At 33.9% G+C, this 24,924-nt stretch overlaps 1 pseudogene; it reads left to right on the plus strand.

Moving 5' to 3' along the window:
• Window positions 1-24,924, plus strand: part of LOC116866519 — a 157,098-nt pseudogene that overhangs the window by 54,120 nt on the left and 78,054 nt on the right.

The raw sequence follows: 24,924 nt of genomic DNA on the forward strand, positions 1-24,924 counted from the left end.
AAAAAAAAAAAGAAAAAGAAAACAGAAAAACAACAGATAAAATTGACAAAACTCAGAATTGGTGTTTTGAAAAGATACAATCAACAAACTCTTACCTAGACTAACAAAAAGGGAGAGAATATTCAAACAAATGAAATAAAGAATGGAAGATCGACATAAAATGGATGATTCAGAAATAAAAAACATTATAAAGAATTAATATGAAAAATTATTCACCAACAAACCAGAAGAAATGGATAAATTCCTGGAAACATACAATCTACTGAAACTGAATCAAGAAGAAACACAAAGTATGAACAGACCAATAATAAATGAGACTGAATGAGTAATCAAAAATATCCCAACAAAGAAAAGCCCAGAATCAGATGGTGTCACTGGTTAATTTTCCTAAATATTCAAGGAAAAATTATTACCAATCCTTAAAATCTTCCAAAATATAGAAGACAGGATAATTCCACACACCTTATGAGGCCAAAATCATCTTGACACCAAAGCCAGAAACAGACATTACAAGGAAGCAAATAAAACAAAACAAACAACCCTACCAGCCAGTATCCCTGATGAATATAGATGTAGAAATCCTCTACAAAATACTAGCAAAACTGAATTCGATAGCACATTAAAAGGGTTACAAAACCATGACCTAGTGGGATTTATCTCTGGAATACAAAGGGGTCTTAACATATGTAAATCAATCACTGTGCTATATGAATGAAAGATAAAAACAACATAATCATCTCAACAGATGCAGAAAATGCACTTCAAAAAACTCAACATCCATTCATGACAATTTATGTATAGAAGGAAATTCCTGCAACACAATAAAGGCCATATATAAAAAGCCTGCAGCTAACATCATAATCAATGGAGAAAAACTACACGCTTTTCCTCTAAGATCTGGTACAAGGCAAGGATGCCCACTGTTGCCATTTCTAGTCAACACAATACTCGATGTCCTAGCCAAAACAATTAGGTAAGAAAAAGAAATAAAATACATCCAAATGAAAAATGAAGTTAAAGCACCTCTGCAGATGACATCATCAAATATGTAGAAAACTCTAAAGACAACAAAAACTATTGGAACTCAATAAAAAGAATTCAGAAAATTTGCAACAGACTAAATCAACATACAAAAATCAGTGGTTTTCCTATCTGCAAACAAATCTGCAAACAATGAATTTTCCGCCCAAATGAAGAAAACAATTCCATTTACAACTGCAACAAAAAGAATAAAATACTAGCCAGAGAGGTAAGATACTTGTAAGATACTTGTACACTGAAAATAATAAAACATTATTGAAGAAAATTAAAGACAGAGCTATATGGAAAGACATACAATTTTCAGGGATTAATACTGTTAAAATGACCATATGACATAAAGTGATCTATAGACTCATGCAATTGTTATAAAAAATGATATTCTTTACAGAAATAGAAAAAAAATTCATTAAGAACTACAAAAGACTTCAAGTAACCAAAGAAATTTTGAGGAAAAAGAATAAACTGGAGACATGTATTACATTTTCTGATTTTAAAATATATCACAGAGCTATAGTGATCAAAATAGTATGATACTGGCATAAAAAGTGACCTACACGTCAATGGAACAGAACAGAGATCCCAGAATAAATCCATGCATTTATAGGCAACTGATATTTGGTAAGAGTGCAAAAAACACATAATGGAAAACTAATAGTCTCTTCAATAAATTGTGTTGGGAAAACTGGATATCCACATGAAGAATGAAATTAGACCCTTAACTCACACCATATACAAAATTTAAATCAAAATGTATTAAAGATGTAAACATTAAACCTGAAACCATAAGATTCCCAGAAGAAACCATAGAAAAAAGTTCCTTGATTGATTCCAGATTGATATCTGGGCAATAATTCTTTTGGAAATTACACCAAAAGCATACGCAATAAAAACTAAAATAGAAAACCAAGATTGCATCAATCTAAAAGTTTCTGCAAGGTAAAGGAAACAACAGAGTGAAATGTAACCATGGAAAAGGAAAAAGTATTTGCAAACTATGTATCTAATGTGGGGTGGGTTATTATCCAAATCATATAAGGAATTTGTAGACCTCAGTAGTAAGAAAACAAATCACCCAGTTTAAAAAAAAAATGGGTAAGGAACCTAAATAGAGGGACACCTGGATGGCTCAGTCAGTTAAGCATCTGCCTTTGGCTCAGGATAAGATCCCAGGGTCCTTGGATTGGGTCACACATTGGGCTCCTTGCTCTGTAGGGATCCTGCTTCTCCTGCCTCTGCCTGCCACTCCCCTTGATTGTGCTCCCTCATTCTCTCTTTCTCTCTGACAAATAAATAAATAAAATCTTAAAAAAAAAAAAAAGAATAGGAATTGAAATTTCTTGAAAGAAGACCTACAAATGGCCAACAGGCAAATGAAAAAATGCTCAATGTCACTAATCATCAGTGAAAGGCAAATCAAAACCACAAGAGATGTCACCTCAGACCTGTCAGAATGAAAGACAAAGAGTAAATGCTGATAAGGATAAGGATAAGTGCACTGTTGGGAGTGTAAACTACTAAGAGCCACTATGGAAAACTTCATGGAGTTCCCCCAAAAAATATTAAAAATAGAACTACCATATGATCCAGCAATCCCACTTCTGGGTATATATACTAAATAAATTAAGTCAGTATCTCTAAGAAATATCTGCACTTCTAAGTTCATTGTAGCATTATTAATATTAGCTAAGATATAGAAACAATCTAATATCCATTGATCAGCGAATGAATAAAGGATATGTGGTATATATACACAATAGAATAATCAGCCTTTTAAAGAAGGAAATCCTGCCATTTGTGACAATATGGTTATGCCTACAGGGCACTATGCTAAGTGAAATAAGACAAGTACAGAAAGCCAAATACTGTATGACCTCACTTATACGTAGAATCTAAAAAAGTGAACTTACAGAAGCTGAGAAAATGATAGATGCTGAATGAATAAGTTCTGGAGATCTAATGAATAGCATAGTTACCAGAGTTAATAATACTGTTTTATACAATTGAAATCCCCCCCACACAAAATAACTCTGTGAGCTGATGACTATATTAATCAGCTTGACTGTGGTAATAAATTCACAATGTATACATATATCAAAACAATAGCTTGTGCATCTTAAATACATACAATTTTTATTTGGCAAAAAAGTAAATAAATAAAGACCCTAAACAATATTTTCATTCCAAAGGAAAGTACTTAAAGCTACATTACCTCCATATGTACAAAGAAGCAGTAATTAGCAAAATATGTTAGAAATTATTCTTGGGTGTAGAAAGAAATAATGGTCACTGGTGTGCCAAATTCTTAAAAATATATCCAGTTATTATCTCATAGAATAAAATAGGTAAGACAGAAGGTACTTTAGAGATCACATGATCTCAATCTCTACATTCCAGAAAAGAATTCTGAAGCAGAGAAGGTAAATGGATCAATGTCATGCCAATTAAAAGTAGAAGCAGGACTATCATGGAATACTGAGCTGAGAATTTATGTTGCGGATTTAGACTTGTGTTTATATCCCATTTTGGTCACTCAAGATTTGTGACCTTGAGCCAGGTTACTTAATTCACTGTGCTTCATATTTCTCACTTATAAGAGTAAAATAATGATACCTATTTAAGATATTTCAAGGAGGAAATATAATTTAAAGGCATTTAATGGTATGCTATTTTTAAAAATATTCTGACAAGCAAAGAGACTGATTAAATTAAGTAAAAATTTAATATTTTATTTTAACCAAATATCAAATACAATAAATGAATTTAGGTTCAGCAAATTTTGATGATGAGACAGCTGAAACAAATAGGGCTCTAAAATATGTGTCTCAGAGAGCCTGGGTGGCTCAGTCAGTTAAGCATTTGCCCTTGGCTCAGGCTGTCATCTCAGGATCCTGGGATGGAGCCCCATGAGCCCCACAAGGCCCATGTTGGCTCCTGCTCAGCAGGGAGTCTGTTTCTTCCTCTCCCTCTATCCCTCCTTACCACTTGTGTTCTATCTCTCAAATAAATAAAATAAAAAAAAATAAAATGTGTCTACATATTTTTATTTTAATAAAATAACTCAGGTAAATTTATTACAAAGAAATGGAATTTTAGAGTTAGTAAATTATTTGTCCCAGTCTTACAGCTAATACTTGGAGGAATGGGTTATAATCCTAATATCAGACTTTTAAGTGTGACATAATATATTACATAGCCATTGTATTGAAATGAAGACAGGCAAAGCCATCATGGTACTTATAGATACCGAGCTATAATTTAAGCAAAGAGAAAGCCACCACAAAGCCATGATGTTTAGAGCTAACTTAACATTTCACATGCTGCTTTGGATGGACTATGGACATCTATACTCTGCTACTCAAAATAATAGTAACCAAAGATAAAAAGAAAACTCAATTCTTCTATACTACATAATTCTTATTATGCAGTGCCTAAGGAGATTCAAGTTTTTCCTATATAAATAATAAAACTGTCATAGAACTGAAAAAATCATAAAGGCCACTGGTTTTGAAGTATAAATACTGACTTTTATACTGAACATAAAAGCAAATACCATTGAATCATTAATCTGAAAATTATTTCAAAGGAACATTTAATCTCTTGCCTCAAGAAAGAGCTTCACCTAAACTCTTTCTATAAGATGCTAAATGCCTCCAGAGAAATATTTAATAAACTTTCCAAATATTTCAAAATTTTATTTAGTCTGAGAGAAAGCTACACAATATATATTGTATGTGGAGGTCTACCATCTAAGTGTACAGGTATGATTTTTTTTTCTGTAATTATTTTTTGTCCAGCCCAAACCTACTACTATCATATGCTTTCCAGGATTTGTGAACTTATTAGTGCAAATGCATTTGTTGTTTAGGTTGGAATCTGATCCTGGTCTACCAGTCTGAATAGGAATTTGCTGACATGCTCATTTTATGATTGTCATGACATTGTGGCTCCATGGTTCTCTGTTTTTTCACTTAGCTACTTTACTTTCTGACCCTGTCAGAACAGAGACAGCACAGTCGATTTTCTATCTAGGTCCTGCCTCCTCTCTGTTGCCAGTGTAGAAAATGAGCATCTCTTTCATAGGCATGAATGGATCAGACAATCTTACCAGGACTGAAACTCTTTCCTTTGACATCTCAGATCTGTTCTTCTCTAATTTGCATTTATCCACAGGCAAATTCTTTCCTTGTTATCTTCCTTGAAGTTATGGTAGAAAAATCCTCTTTCACAACTGGTTTTACTTCCCCCAGCATTATTGAGGTATAACTGACAAACAAAAATTATATATATGTGTGTGTGCATGTGTGTGTGTATGTGTGTGTATATATATATATATATATATATATGGTGTATAATATTATGTTTTGATTTATGTATACATTACCTTATGTATATATTTACATAATATACACATTATACATTATGTAGTCATTACCACAATCAGGAAAAATAACAAACCCATCACTTCATATAGGTTGTTTTGTTTTGTTTTGTTTTAGTGACAGCATTTAAGATTTACTCTCTTAGCAAATTTCAAATATACAATACAGTATCATTAACTACAGTAAACATTCTATGTTAGATCTCCAGAACTTATTCATTCTACGTAACTGAAAATGTGTACCCTTGACCAACATCTCCCCATTGTCCTCATTCTTCAGGCTGTGGCAACCATCATTCTACTCTCTGTAAGTTAAAATCTTTTAGATTCCACTTCTAAGTGAAGTCACGCAGTACTTGCATTTCTATATCTGGCTTATTTCACTTAGCATATGTCTTCCAGCTTGATCTATGTTGTTACAAATGGTATAATTTAATTCTTTTTAAGGCTGAATAATATCCCATTGTTTGTGTGTGTATACGTGTGTGTGTACATGTGTGTTTGCATTGTGTGTGTATTCCTCAAAAAAATAAATGAATAAATAAATAAATAAATAAGAGTAGAATTACCATACTGTATGATCCAGCAATCCCATTTCTGGTTATATCGCCAAAGAAAATGAAAGCAGGATCTCAAGAAATGTCTAATTCCCCATGTCCTTTGCAACATTATTTGCAATAGCCAAATATGGAATCAGCTTGAGTTACTATCAGTGGATGGATAAAAAAACCTGAAATGGATAAAACATGTAAAGAAAATGAATATAGAATATAGATGTATGGGGGCACCTGGGTGGCTCAGTTGATTAAGTGTCTGACTCTTGATTTCAGCTCAGGTCATGATCTCATGGTAATGAGATCTAGTCCCATGTGTGGCCCTGAGCTAAGTGACAAGCCTGCTTAAGATTCTCCTCTCCCAGTGCACCTGGGTGGCTTAGTTAGTTAAGCATCTGCCCTCCGCTCAGGTCATGATCTCTAGGTCCTGGGATCAAGCCCTGCATCTGGCTCCCTGCTCAGCAAGGAGTCTGCTTCTCTCTCTCTCTCTCTCTCTCTCTCTCTCTCTTCTCCCTGATTGTTCTCTCTCTCTCAACTGAATAAAGTCTTAAGAAAAGAAAAAAAAAAAAAAAAGATTCTGTCTCTCCCCTTCCCCTGCACTTGTGCTCTTTCTCTGGAGAAAAAAAAAAAAAGAATATTGATATATGTCAATGTGAATATAAATATTATTCAGTCATAAAAAGGAGGGAAATCTTGTCATATGAAACAACATGATGGACCTTGAGAGGATTAAGTGAAGTCAGACAAAGACAAGTAATACAGATCTCACTTATACATAGAATAAAACAAAACAAAACAAAACCCCTCACCACCTCAAAAGAGGTGTATATGCTGCCAGTCTCTCTAGTTTTGACTTCTGAAAGCCATTTGTCTGTTGGAATACTACTACTGATTATTTAAATAAAATCAATTCAATGTTATTTATTAAGTATATAGGCCATTTTTAGTTAAATTTGTTGGAGACATTTCCTCCAAGTTTATCATTTTTTCTTAAAAACTTATTTATTTTAGCATCAAATATTTTTATTTTCATTTTGCTATTTTTGTTTGGATTTTATAAATATAACTATGAAATTATTCAAATTCCAGTAATCTCAATGAATCTTAGAGAATAAAAGATATGTCAAGTTATTACATGTAGAAAACAAATGAGAAAATTAGGAGAGAGCCATATCCTATAGCAAGGGGGGTAAGGAACATCAAATCTATCTAAGTTAACCAAAGTTATTTTATTGCTAAGTGTGAGTTTTGCTTGATTTCTCATTGCAGACAACTCTTGCACACTAGGTTGGGACAAAAAGGACATTTGCCATATTTAAGCCTCTAACAAAATAGTGAGCGCAGGACCTCTTCTTTTTCTCCATTCCTCTTTCCCTACACTGAAATCTGAGGCCAGAATTGTTTTGTGCTTAAACTGCTTGAATGAGATACAATAGTAAGACCAAAAGAACAGACAAGTAAAATGCAAGGTAAAGCCCAAACTGAAAAGACCTATCACTTCCTGTCAACAGAAGGAGGGGAATTAAGAGGGAGAAAAAAGGTTGCATTTGTACCCTGTAGGGAGGATTTAAGGAATCTCTGGGGGAGGACATATCAGCAGTGGTGACTTTTATATACACTGTAACTTAGATTTATGAAAACATTGTAACATTTCAAGAAAAAGAAATAGCAAGAAAATATCAAGGCATAAGAATTGTGTGACACTGCAAGAGCTTGGATCTTGATAAAAATACAATTAAAATTTTTAAAAGTGTTGAGAATTTCCTATGTACAGAGCTTTTCCTAATTTAGCACTTTATAGGTTGTATCTCATTTAATCCTTAAAGCAACCTGAGATTATTGATACTATTATTGCTTTATAGATGGAAAACCTGAGGTAACAAAGCAATTAAGCAACTAGTATAGTAATAGTTACACTTAAAGATCAGAGAATTCAGTTCAGTAAATCTCATTCCATCTTTTAAAAAAGATAAATATATATTTTTCTTTTTTTCTAGTCATATATTTGGTAAGGAAGATCTCTGTTTTCTTATCTTCAGGCAAAGTATTGCTTTTACCACAAGATACAACCCAATTACTTTATTTTTAAAATAAAAATACTTTCACTTTATGATGTTATAACTTTTTTCTATGTCTATCTCTGCCTTTCTTTCCCTTTCAATTAATCAATCTCTCTCTCTCTTTCACTCCAGCACACTCACATACACATTCACAACCAACGAAAACTGCTTAATTACTTAAAATGAAATGACTGTCTTTTAACTGTGAATTATTTTTTAGTCTGAATAATGTGTTTGTTAAGACTGTTCAACCTGTATTTATGTAACCAAAAATATAGGTGAAATAAAATTAAAATTCCTTAGTTCATATCTGGATGCAGAAAGATGTTATATTTTAAGAAATAGCTACTTTATAATTGATGTCAAATATAAGAATGGATCCTCAAAAGGCAAAAAAAAAATAAACAAAACAATTCTTTTCAATGTGATTTATACTTGTTCCTGTTGCTGAAAGAAAGGAGAGCAAATGCTACTTAACCAACAGTTCAGTAAGTATCCTGGAGTGTATTTGTAATAAGCTCATCCTACTCATGACTGAGACCTAGAAAAATGGGGCAAGTGTTAAGTCTTTTATTAAATTCATTAATTGCTTTGTTCACCTCATTTCTAAAGTAGCCATGTGCCAAATGACAGAAACTTAAAGGTGAAAATGAATTGTTCCATTGAAAAAATTCACGATGTCATAATAATAATGGGCAGTTGTCATCAAATAACCTAAAAAACTTGTTTACAAAGAGATTTGAGTATTTATTTGCAATTGTATTTCTAACTTCTGGATGATTTTCTAAAACAAATGAAAGTAGTAGATCAAAAATAAACTGTAAAGATATTCTTAGAAGCAATGTATATTAGCATATAATGTATTATTTGTTTCAGGGGTACAGGTCTGTGAATCATCAGTCTTATATTAAAACAAAACAGAAAAATGAAACAAACAAACAAACAAACAAACAAAAAACATTTCATTATGAGGGGGCACTTGGATGGCGCAGCTGGTTAAGTGTCAGCTTTGGCCCAGGTCTTGATCCCTGCTCCCTGCTCAGCGGGAGTCTGCTCTCCCTCTGCCTAATCCCGCTCATGCTCTCTTGCTCACTCCCAAATAGGTAAATAAAATCTTAAAAAAAAAAAAACCCTGTATAAAATGGCAATATTCTTATCAAATAATATATTCAGCGCTAGGACCTTGGTAAAGTAAATTGAGGTTCATCCAAACAATAAAATATACTAATTCAATAAAAAATATGACCTACAAATATTTATTGGCCTAAAAGGTACCTATATTATCTTGTTAAATGTACAACATTTAAATGTACTAGTTACAAACTTAAAGCCAATTTTGCCCTAAGTAATGTGTCTGTATGTGTGTCTGTATGTGTAGGAAAAACATGTTTACACATCAAATTATCAACAACAATTTTCCCTAGATGCAGGTATTAAAGATTATTTTTATTTATTTAATTGACAAGTATTCTTTACTTTTTCCTCAAACAATTACTAAATAAAGTCACAGACTAAGTTTGGCCTTACAAATGAACACCATAAGCAGGACCTCACAGTCTTATTTTTTTATCTATTTTTAATTTAAATTCAATTAATTAACACATAATGTGTTACTTGTTTCTGGGGTACAGGTCTGTGATTCTTCAGTCTTACACAACACCCAGCACTCACCACAACACATACACTCCTCACTGTCACGGTCTTATTTTGAAGGCAAAAGAATCCTAGTCAAAAATAAATGTCCTTTACCTAGATTGGTTATTGGTGCTTAAAATTATATCATTGAGTTTTCATTCTTCTGAGCATGTGAAATCCCACATTAAACCTCAAAAGGGGAATGCTATTAATGAAGTACTATATAGCATGGAGATACAGGAATTAGGGTCTCAGGAAATAGGCATGAAGTATGGAAATGAGATAGAAGGAGAAAAAGATAAACTTCATTTTCTTCCAATTTTGCTTAGGCCTTGCAATGACAAAATCACCGCTAAAATTTACCTAGGGCCTATTTGTCAGAAAGCATCATAAAATAGGCATGATATCCATACACATAACTTTTCAACTCAATTTAGGAATGAATAATTTATATTTCTAAGCAAAGTTTAGAAGCACATTTCAATTGGAAGCTTCAATTTAAAGTTATGATTCTCAAAGATTTAAAAAGTGAGTAAGACACTTCACTGGGCAAATATCAAAACAATCAACTTTTCTTTTTCTTTGCTGAGGACACAGTAAGACTGAAAGAGAAGACACTTTCTTTGTTAGCTAAGTGCGTATGCTCATCAAGGAAAGCCTGTAAGTCAGACTAATTTTCAAAAAGTCAGTCCTCATACCTATGAAATATTTATGTGTGTGTATGTATATATATGCACACAATTACAAATTCCATTAAAATCAGCTTATACTATCTAGAAGCACATTCACTAGTATAGACATTTTAAAGTATTTCTTGTGCTGAGGTTCCACATTCATAGATTGCTTTCAGGTATTTACAAGTGAATGATAAAGTGAATTGTTTATTTTTATTTATTTTAGTTTCCCAACGATTCTCATGGAGTTAACTAGGTTTTACCGCTCAGTTCTAAAAAGTTTATTCAAATTAATTGCTTCTACACTATCTATATTTGCTGTATCTATATGTCATATCTAGATGTGGGGAGAAATGAGGGGTTTTTGTCAGAAAACTGCATAGTAATTGAAATCAGGTGTGAAATATAAAACCAATGGGGTGCATATGTGTCCCAGAGTGTCTCATTCACAGGGAAGAAATATAATTAGTAGATGGGAATGCCTGAGCTAAAGTGATGTATAAGACTACATATTTGATAACGTATATGACAATAGAGTCAACAACTAAAGAAATTCTCCATTTATATGGCAATAACTGTATGTCCAATTTAAGTGTAACACATTAAATTTAATAACAAAATATTCATATGCAAGTATAATACCTTAGTTTGATTTTTCTCCAAATAATTCCCTTTGCAGTAGAATTTCACATTTTCAGCAATGGGCATAAAATTAATAAATCAATAAATGTAGAGTTAGAATTGCTTGCTTACTATTCTAAGTAATGAAAGAATGAAAGAAAGAAACAAAAGAAAGGAAGGAGGGAGGGAAGGAGATAAGGAAGGGAAAGAAAAGGAAAAAAATGGAAAGCAGGGAGGGAGGACCCCCAAATATCACAATATTTAAGGAGATACTTAATTTAAATGATTGAACTCCCCTTATGGATAAAGACATAGATTTTTTTAAATAGGGAAAATGAGGACTACAACAAATTTAAAAGTTTTTTGCACAGCAAAGGAAACCATCAACAAAACAAAAATGTAACTTACTGAATGGGAGAACGTATTTGCAAAGGATAAATCCAGTAAGGGTTTAATATTCAAAATACATAAAGAACCTACATAACTTCACACCAAAACCCCCCAAAATTATCCTATTAAAAATAGGGAGAGGGCTTGATTAAACATTTTTCCAAAGAAGACATGCAGAAGGCAAACAGACACATGAAAAAAATCTTCAACATCACTAATCATCAGGGAAATGCAATTTAAAACCACAATGAGATATCACCTGACACATGTCAGAAGGGTTAGAATCAAAAAGACAAGAAATGACAAGTATTGGTGAGAATGTAGAGATAAAGAAACCCTTGTGCACTACTGGAAGGAGTGCAGCCACTGTGAAAAACTGTGAAAAACTGTATGGGGTTTCTTCAAAAAATTAAAAATAGAATTGCCATATGGTCCAATGATTTCACCACTGGGTATTTATCCAAATATAAAAACACTAATTCAAAAAGATATACACACCCCTATGTGTACTGCAGTGTTATTGACAAAAACCAAGGTATGGAAGCAATTCAAGTGTCCATCAATACATGAATGGATAAAGAACATGTGTGTGTGTGTGTGGTGCATGTGTGCGTGTGGTGCATGTGTGCGTGTGCGTGTAAATAAAGGGATATCACTCAGCCATAAAAAACAAAGAAATCTTGCCATTTGTGACAACATGGAAAGCTTAAAGTGTATTATGCTAAGTGAAATAAATGAGAAAGGGAAAGACAAATGCCATAATGATTTCATTTATATGTGGAATCTAAAAATACAAAGTAAGTGAATAAACAAACCAAAAAGCAGAAACACACCCATAAAAACAGAGAATAAACTGATGGTTGCCAGAGGGGAGTGGGTGTGGTATGAGCCAAATGGATGAAGGAGAGAGGGAGATACAGGTTTCTAGTTATAAAATGAAATGAGTAAGTCATAGGGATAAAAGTTACAGCAAAGAGAATATAGTAAATGGTATATAGTCAATAGGTGACAGATGGTAGCTACACTTATGGTCATCATAGCATAACATATTGACTTGTCAAATCACTGTGTTGTATACCTGAAACTAAAGTAACTCAACTATACTTCCATTCAAAAATTGGGAAAAACGAATAAGAATCCTAAGGAAAAATGTTAGGAAATTCCACTCATTAATTTAAATTAATTTAATTTAAATAAACTAATTTAAATCAATTTAATTTAAATAGGTCTTCAAAAGTTAAATATATTCATGCTGCTCATTAGTTACGAAATTTCTCTCCTTGACCCAACTCTAGTTAAAGACTTTCCCGAGCTTTTCAGCTAGACCCTGACTTTGGCCCTCCCTGTTTGTATCTTCATTGTCGTTTTTGCAAGAATCCTGCTAAGCTACTGCAGCCAGAATCTCCCAACCTTGATATCTGATCATCCTTGGTATTTGATCAGGCTCCCTATTCTCCAACATCCTCTGGGTGCTATCTGATCATCTTGGCCTGACTACAGCAAGAATCCTGTTAGCGTGGTTAGCCAGAGTTCTCCTTTACTCCTGATGTTTCCTCTAAGTAATTTTCCATCCTCTGACTCTCACTCTGTTCATTGGCTATAAATTCCTACTTGTCCTGATTCTATGTGGAGTCCCTCTCTCCCACTACAAAACTCCACAATAGAAGTCTCTACATCTATTGCAATGATCCTGAATAGAGTCTGCCTTAACCACTCTTCAACAAGTATCAGAATGAATATTTTCTTCTTTAACATTTGCCATAACTCAGACAGAATCCTATTCATCACTGAACCCCTGGACCTCTTATCCAAGATCCTCGTGCAGGCATTTGAAGCCTTTGTCTTCATTCCTAACTAATTGATTACAAATCAATTAGTGAGTCTGACTCTCCAGATCCACTGCTGTGTACAAACATTTGTTAAAGCTGGTAAGGACAGATTTTAATTCTTAAGATCTAAGTATCCTCTAGAAGCTGAGATAGAGTTCCAGACAAAAAGAAGCTGGTTAGAATCCTAGGTTTATTCCTTTGTAAGACTCTTGGTTAGAGGTCCATGGACATAGAGGCTCCTGGATGGCTCAGTTGTGGAGCATCTGCCTTGGGCTTGGTCTACAATCCCAGTACCCTGGGATCGAGCCCTGCATCAGGCTCCTACTCAGTGGGAAACCTGTTTCTATACCCACAACCACCCTCCCCCACTTGTGTTCCCGCTCTCTCATTCAAATAAATAAATAAATAAAATCTTAAAAAAAAAAAAAAAAAAGGAGTCTCATGGAAGCAACTATTTATACGAAGTTGAGTTAGAGGCCCAAACCTGTCTTTTAGGAAGTCACCTGCTGGACTAGAAGTTCTGTCTGTCTGTCTCACATGGGGATTATTCCCTAACTCTTGGACTAGAAGTTCTTCTCCTTGACTGAAGGAGAATGGAGACCCACTCCTAGAATCCTGGGCTGGAAAAGGTTTCCTGTTTATAAGGTTTCTTTATTCTCCCTTTGAGCCTATTCCTGCCATGGAAACTTTTCAATCACTGACACCCCCTTCTTGAACCCCTGCTCACTATATGTTCCATCAACTCTGTCCACCTCTTTCCTGTTGGCATGATTTACTAAGGATAATTTGATCTTCAGTATCCTCTCTGGAAAACTTTAAATCTCCCCCAAATTTTCCTCTAAGACCTCTCCCTTTCCATTGCCTCCACTCTTCCTTCCTCCTTCTACCATCTTCAATTTTTCCTTAGTTCACTTAAATCCTTTGATATGTCCTCTTCAGAACCCTACCTCTTTCACCACCACCTCTTGACCCTGCCAGGACTTTCCTTTCCCACTCCAGCAATTCAACTCCCTAATGTTATTGGAACTTTAGGTCTCCTGCTGCCATCAGGGCTGTCAAAGGACTCAGGGTTCTCTTAAAACAACTACTTGAGGCTGAAAAGGAAAAAGGCTAATTAGAAATAGAATGAGTATTTTGTCAGCTCAGATGGCTTTGGGGACATTCAGATAGTCACTTCATGCTTCCTCAGTCATGCATTTAAAATATAGTCAGCAGCCTCCATGAAAATTCACAGGAGGACAAAAGAAAATGTTAAAAGTCTTCTTCACAAACATTGGTTAAAAAAAAAAAGGCTTAATACTTGTTGACTAGGTACCTCAACTTGTTCTATTTTGTCAGAGACAAAACAGATAAAAAGGTAAAGATAAGCCAGTGAATTCTGTACTATTGTACTGACTAATTCATGATTAAAATTTTAGAATGGGAAGCTAAAAGATGTCTGTTCACATCTATCTGTATATTTATGCATGTATGTATGTCATACATATGTGATGTTTTTCTACCTCTGGATGGTATTAATAAATTAATTTATAAAATCCCTTAAAGGAGTTCTATTCAAATTGGCTTAGAGATAAGTGAGTGAATATATAAATTAAATGTTCTTAAAACTCTCAGAAAAATAGAAACCAATTCAAATATTTCTCAAGTTCAGAGATTTGGATAAAGCTTTGAAAAATATAGTTATTTAAAGATTTCTGGTTTGCTAAAAACAGCTGTGTCTTCTACATATCAGCATTAAGTATAATAGGAACATACATTCTTATTCTACTTGGGTTTGTTAATCAAATAAGTTTAAAAATTGTTAACAGGGAAATAACTTGAGATTGGTTTGGTGTTACATCATGTCTACTTAAAAGAAATTTCCAAAATCTTCTTGGTATCTTGCAAAATAAGTTAAGTAACCTAAGTAATAAACATTATTACACAGCTAAATCATCCCTAAAGAGATAAAATACTCTAGAATAAGATGGAGATGAAATAGTGAAACATTCATTTATGGATAGAAATTTAAGTTTATATATTTATGCATCTTGTTTTCATATAGTACAGAGTAGTTAAATATATTTGGGTCTGTTAATAAATGTGAGAAATTACACTATGGGGAAACCATACTATGAGCATATACCTGTAAGGGTGAGTTGATATATTCATCAAATTTGCTACTCTACTTGTACAGAATCCTGGTATGTGACAAGTTATCATTGTCCACTTTTAGTTTTCTTTGTAAAAGAAAGATTACTAATGGTAAAAAATTGTAATACATGTAAATGAAACTACTGGAAATCATAAAAATGAAGAGAACTTTGCATGAAAAGTATGTATGTAGAATGTGTTTTTGACAGCAAAAAAGAAATTAATTTTATTATAAAGTGAATTGTCGTTGAATTAGAAAGGAGAAAATGTAGGAAAAAAACCTGAATGTATGTAAAAAAGTTGGAAAAGCTTTGCAGAAAAGAGATCTTATCTCATGTAGTTAAGCTTGCAAAGATCTGAATGAATTATTTTATAAAAAAATGTACCTTCATATAAAAAATGTACTGCTATAAAACTACAACAACAAAGTTTTGTTGGATTATTGATCTGTTCTTCAGTTGCAAAAGGTTTTTATCTTGAGTAGTCTACATAGAAAACCAAGATTCTGTGTCTTATCAGAATAGTTTCCTGAGCTTTATGTTAACTTCTATCATGTTCTTGGTTTTTAAGAGAACCCAAGTATTGTTTCATAATAATAAGCCTATTTAATTAAATGTTAAAATCTTGCTGTATTTTTGACAATTTTGCCTTCCCCAAAATCTAATACTAAATGAATTTTTCTTCTTCTCACACTGACTTTGAGATTTCCCAGAGGGCTCCTGGAAAATCTTACAGGATTTGCTCTTCCATCTTGTAAAAAAGGCATATGGGTCATGAGACTGAGCCCCATATCAGGCCTCATGCTCAGCATGAGTCTTCTTCAGATTCTTCCCCTCTACCCTTTCCTCTGCATGCTCTCTTCTCTCTCTCAAATAAATCTAAAAAAATCTTTAAAAAAATACGTAGTGATGAATTCAAGCTTAAGTAAAGGTATAAGGTAGGAGTTATAGAAAAGAATAACCTCTATTTAATAAAACTTTTGGCATATTTTACTTTGTAATTACTTAAAAGTAGGCAAAATTCTCTGTAATACTCTAGCCATTTCTAATGTAAAAGAGAAACAGTTGGGCAGCAAATTAGCTCTTCTGTTGCAATATGGTCTGAGCAACCATGTAAACAAAGAAACCTGGTAATCAAAAGCAATTTCTCATGAAACAAAGACAGGGGCTAATTGAGAGCATCTGAGGCTAAAATAAGATTAACATCAAAATAAAAACCCTTGCAGCTTCTTATAGTAAAGCTATTGGGATAACATGAAAGCTTATAGCAGTTTATAAGTGGAAATGTTAGTAGAAATGTCATTTCTCACTTTGGCAAAATATTTTTACAAAACCCATTATTAACTTTCTCTCTAGTAAAAGCTCCTGATGTTTGATAACACGTAATAAAATTACAGAAATGAATCCCTGAGAGTCCATAATAGAAGAGTAGATTATAGGCTAATGCACCATAAAGTGATGCTGCCATCGTCTGCTTAGTGTGCCTCAATCAGCTGCTATTTGTGCCTCAAGAGCAGAGGTGGAACATGTTCAAGCCAGCTGAACCTCTTCTCCTTCAGTTTTGGGTAGAAACAGTAACAGCAGCAGATTGTTAGACGAGAAAACCTACAGAGTGGAAGACGGGTCTGAGTGTGGAAGAGTAAGAATGAGAATGGCTGAAGATGGAGTAATAGCAGAAAACCACTGGCATATATTGTGGTGAGAAACAATTACACATTATAGTGTTTCTCAGAACCACATTTTACTAGGTAAAAGTAGTAAAAATGGTTCTAAGATGTAGTTTCATTGAAAAGATGCATAGATGTCAGCACAACTTTCACCATTTAGCAGAGGTAGGAAAAGATTCTAATGTAACAGAAATAGACACCTACTGAAATAGGACAACACCTAATCACACAAGTACTCTCAGAGCATTCTGTTTGTTTGGTGTCAAAAATGATATGTTGCATCAACTGTTTTTAAAGGTACTTGTGTGTGTGTGTGTGTCTGTATGAAGTATATAGGAACATATATAATAAAATGTTAAGGGATGTACATTAATGGATATGTAATATGCATCTATACATATAAAATACAATGCATTCAGACCATTTGATATATAATGTATCTATCCCTATTATATAATTGCTATTCATCATTTATTAATGAAAAAAAGAAATATATATTAATATCCATAATTATGCATATAATAATAGAATAGAACACAATACTAAGCTAAATTATGTACATTTATATGCATACATATATATGAATGTATGCCACAAATACAAAGTGAAAGTAGGTAGATAGCTAGAAAGAAAGAGAGAGAGAGAGAGGAAAAAAAGAAAGAGAAAACCAGCCATTTTTCATATTGGGAAAAATTTTAATATATAGAACAAAAATTGAATAATTAAAGATGGAAGCTACTTTATTTTTTCATTTCTAGAAATGACAACCCAAAGTTCAATCTTACTACTCAAAGCATTTTAGTTTTAAATTCATTCTCTTTTGTTTAACCCCCCTAATTAAATATCCTTTCACCTCCATAAAACATTCCTGTTCCTACCGTTCTTTTCCTCTCTTATCAGAGATGGTATGTCTTGAAGGACCTTGTATATCATTCTAGTATTATGGGAGAAGTATCAGTTCCAAGGCTTTTTCCCCCTGGCTCTTGGGTATTGGTGGCCTTTCTCATCACCTGTTCTCTTAGTACAAACCATGCAGAGTAGATGCTTTAGGGAAGACTTGTGGTCTCCTCCTGCTAACTCAGCCCTGCCAAAGATCTCATTGTACCACTGATCTTTACATTCTTCCTCCAGCTTTCCCTAACCTGGTCTGTCCATAATGCAGCCTCTTGATGACATTTCCCTGCTTGTACCACAGTAACCATGGAAGAGACACATAGGTTCTTAATTCCTGACTACTTTTGGAATCTTTAGAGATATTGCCTATAAGTGAATCTTCTCTTTTCCACATTTATTGGTCTGAGGACAACCATGATGAAGACCATATAATCTTTCTATCTATGTAGACCTGCTATGCAATTACTCCTACTCTAATGCAGCTATGTGTCCCATGTTGGAAAAGGACACTCATCTAGATTGCATTCTCTGTGAGTTTCCATTAAGTAGGGCAAAATCTCCTCTTTAATAAGATTCTCAATCTTAATTAGCTAAAGCTTTTAGTCACTTCCAATACACATTTCACCCCTAAAAGGGGAAGCAGCAATCAGACTCCTCATTTCTGTCACAATTCTCAATTCTCTGTTTACAAATACCTCAATTCACTGCTCCTAATCAGTAAAGGACATTAGCTCTTTTTTCTGTGTTAACAAAACTACTGTGTTATTACTAAGCAGGTTTTCCTATTATTATGATAATCTGTATGCCTAGGGGCCACTGTGAAAAGACTTTTCTTCTTTTCAGAACAAAAATAAACAAACAAACAAAAACAAGTAAGTCTGGAGAAAATATTCTGGGAAGATGATGGTATAGAAAGTACCAGAAATCTGTCTCTCCACTAAGCAACAACTGACTAGCAGAATCTGTCTGATTTAATTATTTTGGAACTCTTGAGTCTACTGAGGGCTTTAAAGTTCCAGGAGACAGCTTGGATGATAAATCTAAGTTAATTTTGGTCAATTTCAGGTACCATCTCAGCAGTAGCTACCTAACTCCTAACACCCAGCCACAGGGCAGGAAGCCTTCAAGTATTCATGGAGCAACTTTTATGCAATTTTCGGATGGAGTGGAAAATAAGGATGCTATTCTCCAAATCTTGAGGATCTGTGTTCTGATCACTGCTGATTCTGATGATGGAGATACAGACAGAGAAGTGAGCAGCCATAGTTGCATCCATTCACTTTAGCAAGACCTTCCCTTCCTGGTAACATCTATGGGGTTTTAAATGCTGGTGTTCTTCTAACCTTCATTTTTCTCTTTTTCTCCTTCCAGGAGTCAGATATTAAAGATGAGTATATTCAAAAGTATCTGCATATAGAGAAAAAATCATACATGCCCAGAGAAAGGCACGGGCTTGCAAAAAATCTGAGAAGTTTAAGTTTACATCTCAAGCTGATCTTTACCAAGAGGCACCCTAAAATAATCGAAAGCAAAATATAAATACATAAATAAATAAACAAATAAAACTGATTTCCAGTTACCCAGTTTTCAATAAAGTCACAAGGCATAGAAAGAAACAAGGAAGTATAGCTAATTCAGAGGGGAAAAAAGTGAAAACAAAAATAAAACAAGAACTGTCCCTGAAAAGACAGCAGACCTATTGAAAACAAACTGTAAAACAATTCTCTTAAAGATGCTGAAAGAACTAAAGATGTAGAGAAAGTTAAGATAGCTATGTATGAACAAAATGTAAATTTCAATACGGAGATAGATAATCTAAAAAAAAGAAATATAAAATAAATTCTAGAGCTGCAAAGTAAAATAACTGAAAGAAAAATTTACTAGAAAGAGTCAAAGGCAGTTTTGAGCAAGTGAAAGAAAGAATCTGTGAACTTAAAGACAGGAAAACTGATTGTGAGGGATAGAAAAAAAGAAATTAAACAAAAATGAACAGAATTAAGGGACCTGTCAGATACCATCAGGCCGCCGAACATACACATTATAAAAGTTCCAAAAATAGAAGAGAAAAAGAGGTGCAATACTTTATAAAGAAATAATGAGAAAATGGCCCAATTTTGATGAAATAGATGAATATAAAGATCTAAGAATCTTAACAAAATCCAAGTAGGATGAATTCAAAGAGACCCAAAAAGCCACATTATAATTAAATCAACAAAAGCCAAAGATAAACTCTTAAAAGCAATAAGAGAGAAGGAACTTGTCACATAGGAGGGATCACCAATAGAATCATCAGCAGATTTCTCATCAGATACTTTTTTTTTTAAAGATATTTTTTATTTATTTGACAGAGAGAGAGAGGTCACAAGTAGGCAGAGAGGCAGACAGAGAGAGAGGGGGAAGCAGGCTCCCCACTGAGCAGAGAGCCAGATGTGGGGCTTAATCCCAGGACCCTGGGATCATGACCTGAGCTGAAGGCAGAGGCTTTAACCCACTGAGCCACCCAGGTGCCCCTCATCAGACACTTTAAAGGCGAGACAGCAGTGGGCTGATACAGCCCAAGCAATAAAAGAAAAAACTGTCAACCAAATCCAATACCTGCCAAAACTTTCCTTCAAAAGTAATGAAGAAATTAAAATATTCCCAGTTAAACAAAAGCTTGAAGTAGTTCATTACCACTAGACCTGCCCTGTAAGAAATCCTAAAGGAAATCCTCTAGGTTGAAGTTGAAGGATATTAAACAGTAACTAGAAGCTACCTGAATAAATAAAAGATATCAATAAATATAAATATATGGGCAATTATAAAAGCCAACATTATTGTTACCTTGGTTTATGACTACATTTTGGTTTCTACAAATTTTGAGATACAAACATACTAAAAAGCAATTATTAATTTAACTTTTTGGGCATGTATTTTATGACATCAATAACTGAAAAGGTGGGGATAGTGTTGTAAATGAGTGGATTTCTTATATATTATCAAAGTTAAGCTAATATAAACTCAAATCGTAGTGTTATAACTTTAGAATGAAAAAATATAATTCCCCTGGCAACTACAAAGGAAACAGTTACAGGATATATACCAAAAACAAAGGAGAAGGTGACTAAAATGTTTTATTACCAAAAACAAACAAACGAACAAACAAACAGACAAGCAAACAAAACAGTTAAACACAAAAAAGACTAATACAGGATAAGAGTGACAAAAATTTCTAAAAATTACTCAGTTGGCCTGCTGTAACAAAGTACTATAGACTGGGTGGTTTATAAACAACAGAAATCTACTTTTCACAGTTCTAGAGAATGGAAGTTTGAGGTCAGGGTGTCATCATGGTCAGATTCTCTTGAGAGCTTTCTTTCAGGTTACAGACTGCTAACTTCTCTTTGTGTCCTCACTTACCAGAAAGAGGGAGAGAAGGCAAACTCTCCCATGATGTAAAAGAGCATGAATCCCATTCATGAGGGTTCCACTTTCATGACTTCATCTTAACCTAAATACTTCCCAAAGACCCTACCTTTAAATACTATCACATTGGGGCATAGAACTTCAATATATAATTTTGCAATGACATATTCATTCCATAAGAGGCATGCAGAGGAAAAAAAAAAGCAAAATGAAAGAGATCGGTCCCATATTATCAGTAATTACTTTAAATGTAATGGATTAAACCCTCCAACCAAAAGACAAATATCAGCAGAATATATTTAAATACATGGCCCAACTATATGCTGTCCAAAAGAGATTCACTTTAGATACAAAGACACAGAGTTTGAAAGTGAAAGGATGGAAAAAAGTAGCAACAAAAAGAGAGCAGGGGTGGCTCTATATTACTAACCACTAAGGAAATGAAAATTAAAACCACAATAACATACCATTTCACATCCATTAGAATTGCTACTATCAACACACACACACACACACACACACACACACACACACACACAAAACAAACACAAAATAAGTGTTGGTGAGGATGTAGAGAAACTGGAATCCCTCTACACAGCTGATGAGAATGCAAAATAATACACCCTTGTGGAAATAGTATAGCAGCTCCCCCAAAAATAAAAAATAGAACTACCATATGATCCAGAAATTCCACTTCTAGGTATATACAGAAAAGGATTCAAAGCAGAGTCTCAACAAGATACTTGTACACCCATGGTCATTATTCACAACAGCTAAAATGTGGAAGTGATTCAACTACCCATTGAAAGATGAATAGATAAGTAAAATATTGTATATGCATACCATGGAATATTATTTAGCTTTAAAAAGGAAGGAAATCCTGGCATATGATACAACGTATGAGGATCTTTTGCTAAGTGAAATGAAACCAGTCACCAAAAGACAACTACTATATCCCACTTATATAAGGTATCTAGAGCAGCCAAAATCATAGAGACAGAAAATAGAATAGTGGTTTCCAGGGCCAAAGGGAAAGGGCACTAGAAAATTATTGTTTAATAATTATAAGGTTTTAATTTTGCAAGATGAAAAGAGTTCTAGAGATGGACAGTAGTGATGATTGAACAACAATATGAATGTAGTTAATATCGCAGAACTATTCTTTTACCAAAGGTTAAGAGTTTTTATTTTTTTGTTATGTTTATTTTACCACAACAAATTAAAAAAAATTAAATTTAGTACACTTGCTACTTGTTCCAACTCTTGACTCTATCTCTGTGACAGAATTTTACATCCATACTTTTCATCATGTGAGACTGCAGTGCCCTCCTACTTTGATTCTGGGCTCAGCATCATGACTGGATTTATCCATTGGGAGGTTCTTAGATAGAATGCAAACAACATTTCAAAAGGTGCTTGGGCAACTGAACTTGCTCCTGCAGTACAGTCATCACCATAACAACATGGATGAATAAGTTTGGTGGTCCCAGGGGATATAAGAAAAACATGGACCAAAGGTATACACATACGTGTCCCCAGCCAAGTCCAGCCAAGGTCTGTGGGCCTTCATTTAACAATGAGAATACTTAGAAGTAGGAACTAAATAAATGCTTTTTGTTACACATTACTGAAATTGTGTTTGTCTGTCTGTGTGTGTGTGTGCTTACTGTGGTCAGTCTAGAAAGGCAGATCCCCATCTCATTTGAAGGTGTGTGGGTGTTTAGCTTAGTGCAGCAGAGCCACCAAGCCTAAAAGCATTTTCAATCTCTCAGTTTCCAGCATATCTACTGATGTCTGAGAAAATTAATGTTTATTGTTTTATGCCACTGGTTAGAAGTATTGTGGCAAAACAGATTCACAGGCACAAAAGAAAGATAAATATCTCCCCTCTCTGAAGTGTCCAGCTCTTATGAATAAAAGTAATGTGAATTTTAGATAATATTCTCTTTACTATGGTTTAAAATATCAATTAAAAACAACTTTATTGGGACACCTGGGTGTCTCAGTGGGTTAAAGCCTCTGCCTTAGGCTCAGGTCATGATCGCAGGATCGAGCCCTGCATCGGGCTCTGCTCAGTGGGGAGCGTGCTTCCTCCTCTCTCTCCGCCTGCCTCTCTGCCTGCTTGTGATCTCTGTCAAATAAATAAATAGAATCTTAAAAAAAAAAACCCACAAAACTTCACTGTAAAGCCTAAAGTAAGCCATGTCTTCGTCTCCTCTTAGTCATACATACTTTCCCTCTCAGCGGACACCACAGGCTGAATGGTACAAGGCAGCAGGCACAGAGAAAAACTGTAGGGCTTAGAGTTCTTGGTTTAATTAACTCACATTATTTTAGATCCACATCTAAACATAATGACAGATTGGTATAATAATTCCAGAAGACTCACATTAAAGAAATGTGAGAAGAAAATAAGAGAGCATGTAAAATAAATGAAAGAATGAATGAATGAATGAAGATGGACTTAAGAGTCTTTTAAGAGGTATATGGACCACTGAGAAGCCTTAAGAACCAATGCAATTTGGAGGTCACCAATCACTGTATTTTGTTACATTTCTATCTGCAAACTACCCCAGGCCATGGGCAGTAAAGCTTCTATGTCTGCTTTGTGGTTTAGCTGCCTTTACCTAGGAAAATCCTACTTCATCTTCAGTACAGGTATAACCTAAGGAATCCTGTTTATGTAATGCTGATAAATACAGTTATCATAGTGTTATGTATTTTACCTTTATAGTATTATTCTCAATCACATTAATTCTGTAGTCTTTGTTTACTGTCTGCTCCCTTGTTAGAAAATAAGTTCTATGAATGCAGGAACAATGTTTCTTTTGGGTACCTAATTCAGTGCCTTGAAGAGTAATCTTTTTTGTTGTTGTTGTCATCCTTGTTTATGTGAATGAATGTATGAATGAATGAATGTTTAAACATTTCAAGACTCAAGAAAAGTTATGATACTCTATTATACTCAAATGGTCCATGTTTTCTATCTATAATTATCCTCAGAGACATATTCTAGTCAGAGAAGATGATCTGACTCTCCACTTTTGTTAATATCATTTTAATGTGCTCACGAAAGGGGCCCATCTAAACTACTAAACTGCCACTATTACTCTGTATCAAATTTTATTTGAACTTGAAAAAAAACCTTTTTAAGTTGGATAAATAGATACGAACATTACCAAGTCTCCATATCTTTCCCTAATTGAAAATCATAGTTTTGGGGATTTACTAGAACTTGGAATGATAACTTGGTGACATTAATGCTTGATCACTATGTGATGTCATTGTTAAAATACAAATATCCTTCAATGATTGATTTTTTTTGTTTTTATTTAAATTCAATTAATTAACATATAGTGTATTATTAGTTTCAGAGGCAGAGTTCAATATTGATATTTTAAACTCTACTACTTGTCTCATTTATACCTAATTTAGCTTAAACTTTAGCTTTCATAAAGAAAAACTTGAGGAAAAGTGTTACTTATTTCATATGTCAATATTATCATGAGTTAACGAATATTGCCTATTGCTGTTTAAATTTTGAATATTGTTCATTTTCCCTAAGAACATGTTTTCAGGTGGAGGCAAAGAAAGAGATCATGAATGCACAGGCAACTGGAAGGTGAAGGGGATTCCTCCAAGGT

Source organism: Lontra canadensis, unplaced genomic scaffold (assembly GCF_010015895.1).
Source record: "Lontra canadensis isolate GAN:19392208 unplaced genomic scaffold, GSC_riverotter_1.0 scaffold10, whole genome shotgun sequence".
Classification (NCBI taxonomy): Eukaryota; Metazoa; Chordata; class Mammalia; order Carnivora; family Mustelidae; genus Lontra; species Lontra canadensis.